Source organism: Papaver somniferum, unplaced genomic scaffold, assembly GCF_003573695.1.
Source record: "Papaver somniferum cultivar HN1 unplaced genomic scaffold, ASM357369v1 unplaced-scaffold_115, whole genome shotgun sequence".
Lineage (NCBI taxonomy): Eukaryota > Viridiplantae > Streptophyta > Magnoliopsida > Ranunculales > Papaveraceae > Papaver > Papaver somniferum.
Window position 1 is genome coordinate 4,565,815 of NW_020620492.1, and position 8,114 is coordinate 4,573,928.

General features: G+C 34.8%; 1 long non-coding RNA gene across 1 annotated transcript; it reads right to left on the minus strand.

Moving 5' to 3' along the window:
* Positions 1 to 351: 351 nt before the first annotated feature.
* LOC113329206 lies at positions 352 to 1,557 on the minus strand. Its single transcript, XR_003349742.1, has 3 exons — positions 1,526 to 1,557; positions 1,317 to 1,368; positions 352 to 427 (listed from the first exon to the last, which is right to left on the minus strand). It is a non-coding gene; the product is annotated as an uncharacterized LOC113329206 (long non-coding RNA).
* Positions 1,558 to 8,114: the final 6,557 nt, after the last annotated feature.

Here is an 8,114-nt window from a genome sequence, read left to right on the forward strand (position 1 = left end):
CATAGATATAAATCTTAAAAAAAAAAATAGATTCAGATTGGTTATCTGGCCTGACTGAATCTGACTGAATCTGAAATTAAAAAAAAAATGAAACTCAAATGAGAATCAAATGAAACTCAAATTAGAATTCAAATGAGAATCAAATGAAACTCAAATTAGAATTCGAATGAAAATCAAATGAAAACCAATTTCAAATCAAATAAAAATGAGAAACAAATTAAACTTGCACACAAATAATCATTTAATTTAACATTCATTGATTCATTAGTTTCAAATTACACAAAGGATTAAAATCTATAGTTCTGACGAGTGTAATCTGTAGTTCTAGGATTCGATTACAAAATAATGAACTAAAAAACTATTGATTAAACAACAAAATTATAAACTCCGATGATGATGAACTTATTCCTACTTCATAATGGCGTACCTGCACAAAAAAATCCATCAATAAAATTGCAGAGAGGCCCCAAGATGAATAACCAAAAGAACTCAATAATTTGAAACACTGCAACCCTTTAACAGGAAGTAAGATCTGCCGATATATTCATCGAGTTTTACGAAGACAAGCAAGCGGAAACAGCAATATAATGAGATAGACAAATTGTAATAGCAAGTCCCTTGTACTGAACAAAGAGCAAGGTAAGGGTCTCTTTAGACAACTAACAACTCTTTTCAACATGATTAGGAGCTTCCCTCAGTAAACCCATGTTTTCATTCATTACCATATATAAGGATAAGATCGGGTTATTGGTTCCAAACATGAGATTTGGGCAACGTTAACTATCCTACACTTTCTTGGATGATCAAGACCACTTATGAATTTTGAGAACAATTAATGGCTTAAAGCAGTCAGTGCAATTCTATAACTCAAAATGAGGTCAAATGTTCATATCTTATCTCGTAACTGCCCGATAGATATATACTAAGTCCCACCATTAAAAGAAAACGATAAAATCAGCACAACTCAAGTTCTGCATGCACTCCATCGTAGCCTAAAGTACACCAACCATAGAGAAACATACATCAAGGTTTAACTAACACCGTCACATATCATATTCATGGAGATTATATATTTGGAGAAGCTAACTGGATCTAATTATTTAACAACTATACATTATGAGTATACATAAAGCATAATCATTGGATTCATTTAAGTGCTCAAACATATACACAGTAGAGGAAAATAAACCCATGGGAAAACAGCTCGTCCATACGCACAACTAATATACGATTCAGACATCAAAAAATACATCGGTTGATCCCGTTAGTACACAACAAACAGAATCACATTTATGGGAATAGATAAAAAGACGTACTTGTGAAGTAATCTTCATGTATAGCAGCCTTGGTAAAGCAGGACACCAGTAACTTCAAACAAAAAAAAATCAATAAATCTTATTCCAGTTCACAAAGAAACGTTAAAACCTAGATTGTGCACCAGCATTTAAGATGAAAGGCTGCACTAACATAAGAAATAACCCATGCAAACAGAACTATAATAAAGAAAATATGTTAAAAAGTCTACCTCACTCCCACTAAGGATTTCAATTTTTTCCAAAGGTGCAATCAACATAAATCTAGGAATACCACCTTTGCTTGTTCACGTGATTGGATAATTCGAAAGCCTGATGTCTATCACATGAAAAATCACAAGTCATCAATATAGAACATAGTTGGAGGATGCCGACTAGAGTGGAAAAAACATAGTTTAGGCACGGATATAGTTTGATAAAAATAAGTTTGAGAATTCACCAACCAATTAAAGATGATTATGACAAACAAAAATCAAGCTTACTTTCCATCCCGAAAACAAGTTCTCAGTCAAATCGAGCTCCTTCAGATGTGCGATAAATAAAAACGTAGGTGCTCAGAAAGCAATTTGTATGAAGGCCTCTCTAAGATTTATCAAAATCAAATGACAGTCCTGTTTAAACATTGGTGGCAAACATTGGGCGCATTAGTATGTATATTTCTAACTAAAGATGCTTAGAAAAATGAAAAAATTGTTAGAAATATAGGTTCCAAGGGGGGAACTAAAAGAACATTAGAATGAAACATGCACTTACCATGTCGAACATGGACGCAAATAGCATCTGCTTTGTGTCCTTCAAACTTGTATATCGGGGCTGCAACAACATTAGCAATGGGATTTCAAGGTCTAACACACAAACAGAATTATCAGCCGACCTGATGCAATAGCACAAAAAATATTATAACGTTCGTCATCGGCAAAGATGATTGACGTATGATGGATTAGCGCTACCAGGTACTCCGTATAAACTATTCTTGTATATAATTATCGTGTGATTATCATGAAGTACAACGATCATAATTAAATATCTATAAATTAAATCTTATATACAGACGCAGTAGTTTATTTTGGTTTGAATCATGTAAAGCAAAAACAACTATTTTCCTAGCAAATACGATAATCAAAAATCTAGAACAATCGTTTGTCGTAACAAAATTGAGAAAAAAAAAGAAAAACACCTTCCTAACAAAACAAGCAGCAGCATATTGACTTTAAGAGTACTCGAACATTGATGAGCTCATAACTATTTTCCTACTTTGGACCAGCCCATTCTACTTTGTAGTCGGCAGGATTTACTGCAATATCCTTGTAACGGCAACATTATGTCAAGTGATCACCTTTCTTGCCGCAAGTCCAACATAACATATGCTGGCCACCATTTGGTAGGCACCACCTGCTGCTTGTTGAATCCCTCAATCTCACTTTCGTTCACTTTTTCACCAGAGGCACTAGGCCTCTCGAGAAAAATATCTTTTTCTGACACGGTTGTACATCCCTCGTTATCAGCTGCAGCGTCACCAAACTTTGGCCATGAACGACGCTCCATAAGTAGCTAGCTAGAGAGTAAAAAAATTAAATTTTGTATGTAATTGCAGTTATGTACGAGGGAAGGAATTTCAAAAAATGGCCTAGTTTTTTATTTATAGTGGATATTGACTCGGTTTCCAAGTCATACCCAACTTCTGTCTTTCCTAATCGGAAAATTCGCCTGAATGGATAATTTTCTAATTAGTTTTGGCCCATTATTACGACTAGAAAGTTTTGGCCCATTATTACGACTTGAAAGTATATGAGTCTGTAGGCCCATTGTGGAAAAATTATTGCGAATTTTAGGCGCAGGCCCAAAAAAATTTATTTTCTTACTGTCAGGCCTATAATTAATTTTGGATATGCTCGCATCCAAAGTTTTTTATAAATATGTTTTTACTCTATTACCCTCGGCAGTTTCGAACTAAAGCGGTTTTTCTTTTCTCCTGAGAAGTTATTACCCTAAGCGGTTTAAAAACTTTCAGCAGTTTCTTTTCTCCTCCACCAAAAACTCTGTAACTGATTTGAGGAGTTAATTTCTTCTCCATTTAAACCCTAAAAAATCAATTTCATACTCTATAAAACCAACCTAGAAACTAGTTAAGTTGAAATTACAAACCCTAGAAAGAACATTTCGACAAAAATGAACGAAACAGAAGCACAATCAGGTTAACAACATCATTTTATTTTAATTTCTTCTCCATTTGTCACTTTCTTTTTCTTTGATTTTAACATCTTTTTTACTTGTTGATGTTGAATTTGAAAATGAAGAAACAGATAGTGAAAGACCACTGATTGAGTTTACAATGAAGGCAAAGGAAGATTCTGTGAAAGAGAAAAAGGAATTGTCTGGTATGCATCTATAATAAGTCATTTGTTTTACTTTTAAATAACATATGTTACGCAGGAAACATAATGTGCATAACTTGTTATGCAATAACTGCGTAGCTTATTATGCATAACTGGTTATGAAGTAAAAGCAACTATGCATAACTGCGTAGCTTATTATGCATAACTTGTTATGAAGTAAAATCAAACATGCTGAACTGCGTAGCTTATTATGCATAACTGCTTATGCAGTAAAATCAAACATGCTGAACTGCGTAGCTTATTATGCATAACTGCTTATGCAGTAAAATCAAACATGCTGAACTGCATAGCTTATTTGCATAACTTTTTATGCAGAAAAAGCAACTATGCATAACTGCGTAACTTATTATGCATAACTTGTTATGCAGTAAAAACAACTATGCTGAACTGCATAACTTGTTCTGCAGTAAAAACAACTATGCTGAACTGCATAACTTGTTATGCAGTAAAAGCAAACATGCTGAACTGCGTAGCTTAGTATGCATAACTGGTTATGCAGTAAAAACAGCTATGTGCATAACTAGTTATGCAGGTACATAACTTGCATGATGCATAAGGCATGATGATTTAACCCCTTTCTTACTTTTAAGTACTTATTATATTGTATGTTTTGTGTTGAATTTGTCTGTTTCAGTCAAGCAAGTTGTTGATAATAGGAAGAAAAGAAAAAGACGTGAACCCCAACAAACAGAAAAACTTAAAAAGAAGAAGAACCAAGGTGAAAATGAAGAAGAAGAAGAAGAAGAACCTGCCCCCTTATGCATCAATTATTATAAAGAAGGTACGTTAACCTGGCAATCATTAATAACATGTTATCCCCATATAATTTCTTATGTTCAAAAAATAAATGCATAACAGGTTATATACAATGCATAATAGGTTATGCACACAACTGTCTGTTTAACAAATCTGCATAACAGTTTATGCATAAGCCTGGATAAATGGCATATGAGGTTATGCAGTGAAAGTAGCAATTCTAACTTAGTAAAATACTTTTTTATTTTGTTATTTTGTTTGTGCAGTTAAAGCTAAGACCAAGCCTGTAACTCAAGGAGGTACTTATAGAGCAGGTTTTCCAAGGATACTTGCATTGTTCAATAGGATAAGGGAAAGAGGTGGTTTTAATCCGTTGCAGACTAATATGATCAATGTGTCTCCATTTGGGAAAGTCTATAACTGGTTAAATGCTGCGAACATTTCATACTTGGATGGTAAGAGCAACCAGATGATGGATGAGGTCCTTCTATCATATGATCATGATGATTTGAGTCAGCATTCATTCAAGGTGTCAGAAAAAAAGTCTATACAGTCAACGGATAGTGAGCTTGCTGTTATTTTTCAGATGCCAAGAGTTAAAGGAAACAGAGGAAGAGATATTCTGACCTCAAAAGAAGAGATAGGGATGACTCAGTCACTTGCCCTCGTCAAGCAATTCCCATGCAAAACAAGAGCAGGTGCTGTGAATAAAACTCCCAAATCACAAGTAACAAAGGTGTGGATAGATGATATTTAAAGGTTGTTGATGGAAAAACTTGATCAGAAAGGTCATGAAGAGGAAGTTGTTTCCCTTGCATGCCTTTACATGCTAGTGGTTCTGTTTTTTTGTCGATCAATGGGAGACTCACTGGACGTCTCGTATGTTGGTTTGGTGAAGGATTTGGAAACCATGGATTCTGTATCTTTTCCTGATCTAATTCACCAACACCTGATGGATGACATCAAGACTGTCAAAAGAGACAATCTTCTTATCAGGAATTGCGGTGGTTGCACTGTATATTCTCTTGTGAGTTCTTTTTTTTTTCTTTTTTAAACTTTCTTAAAAAATATCTGCATAAAAAGTCTGCATAACTAGATATGCAGTACCATAAAAATATGCATAACTAGTTATGCAGTATAATTTTTATACTGCATAACTAGCTATGCAGTACAAATAAAATGTGCATAACATGTTATGCAGTACAAAAACAAGTTATGCAGTACAAAATGTGCATAACAAAATATGCATTACAAATAAAATAAATGTACATAATATCTTTTTTTCAGCTTTGGTTGGCTGAGCACTCTAACATAGCTGAGATATCATCATCAGACATTGTCAAGGTCAATCCCAATGCTACACCAAGAGCTGCAAGGTGGGACTTTGCAGCAATGAAGAAAGCAATGCTCAAGAAGCATATTTCAAGCTTAGAGGTACTTGTTTATGAACCTTAAGAATGAATGTATATTTCAAGCATATGAAAGCAAACATACAGAACTGCATAACTTATTATGCATAACTTGTTTAACTGCATAAAATACGAACATTGTTTAACTGCATAACATCTTATGCAGATCCAAAAATAACTGCATGACCTGTTATGCATTGTTTAGAGTATCTGCATAACTTGTTATGCATATAAGAAGTGTTATTGTTTTTGTTAAGCATTCCCTGCGTCACTTATTGTTTTAATGCATAACATCTTATGCAGATCCAACATTGACAGCATGACAAGTTATGCATTGTTTAGGTTATCTGCATAAGTAGTTATGCATATAAAAGGGTTTTTACGCCTTCCCTGCGTCACTTACTGTTTTAATGCATAACATCTTATGCAGATCCAACATTGACAGCATGACAAGTTATACATTGTTTAGGTTATCTGCATAAGTAGTTATGCATATAAAATTTTTTTTACGCCTTCCCTGCGTCACTTATTGTTTAACTGCATAACATCTTATGCAGATCCAACATTGACAGCATGACCTGTTATGCATTGTTTAGGTTATCTGCATAAGTAGTTATGCATATAAAAGGTTTTTTACGCCTTCAATGCGTCACTTATTGTTTAACTGCATAACATCTTATGCAGATCCAAAATTAACTGAATGACCTGTTATGCATTGTTTAGGTTATCTGCATAAGTAATTATGCGTGTAAAAATTTATGCATTTGCTAATGATTGTTATTAAATCATGTTGCAGTTTCAAGAGAACTTTATAGATGAGTACAATGCAATGGAGTTGGAACTCTGTGAACCAAGAGAACCAAGAAAAAAGTCAGCTATATTGGAACTCGTTGCATTGAATCTTGAAGAGAACAGGGACAAGTATGAAGAAGCATTTCAAGATACGTTACAAATCATTGAAGAAGAGAAGTGTCCTGATAGTATTGAAGCAAGGTTTAAGATTATTCAAGCAAAGTTGAAAGACATGAAGAAGACTCAGGAGACATACAGACGGACTGGAGGAGACTTCAATTCTCAGATGTATGAATATGTGAAGATTTTTCTCATTGATTCAGTCATAAATGAGGTGCAGGAAGAGTCGTCAGGTGGCCCTAGCTTAAATCCATCATCAGCTGATACTATTGTCCCACTTTGTGAAAATTTTCCAAGGAATCAGACACATGTTGAAGTAGTATCTTCAACTGAACCACCTACTCAAGAAGCATTTCCAGAAGTTACCAGACTTGATAGCCAAGAGAAAACTGCTAGTCAAGGACTCCAGTCTTCACCTTTCAAGTTCATGGACATGGAAAAAGATGTTGATCTCTCCAGCTACAAGGAAATTGACACACCAGAGGAATTGGAGACAACACCAAATCTTGCAACAAATCAGGAAAGAATTGAAGCGCAAGAGAAAGATTTTTTGGATGGTGATGATGATGATGACATTCTTTCAGAAACTGAGAAGAAAGCTGAAGAAAATGAACAACCCACATTTGATCTCCATATTTCACAAGGAGATGATGCTGATGGACAACAACAGCAAGCTGTTGAGATGCCAGAAGAGAGAGTCGCAGAAAAGACGGAACAACTCGTTGTTGAGATGCCAGAAGAGCAATCCACAAAAAAGCCGGAACAACCAGTTGTTGAGATGTTCATTGATGAGGGAACATGTGATAAAGATCTAGAATAAATTATGGAACCTGCACTGAAGTACTTAGAAGACATGGAAGAAGAATTTATTTCTGGAACAGAATTTGGGAAGAAGGAAACTATGAAGAAATACTCGAGAAAAATGGATGGGGACCATGAACATAAAGAAGGAACAAACCAACAAGGAAGCAAGGTAAGGAGAATCAAGGAAAGGACATTGAGTAAAGAAAGGACAGCCAGTATACTACTCAAAGATTGTGAACTAGGGAAGCAGCAGAAGAACAAAGACAAGCCTGATGACAATAAAGTTCAAGAAGAAGAACAAAGACAAGCCTGTACGTCTATTGGCAGGCCATTCAGTAAATTACCTCCGCTGGAAACAATGACATGTTTCAAAGATTACAAAGATACAATAGAATCACCCATGATGAAAGTATTGCAGACATACTTTGAGCATGCCAACAGCCTGTAAGTATATATAAACTACCTTTATGCTTGTTTAAATAATAAATGCATTACAAGTTATGCTTCAAAACAACCCATGCATA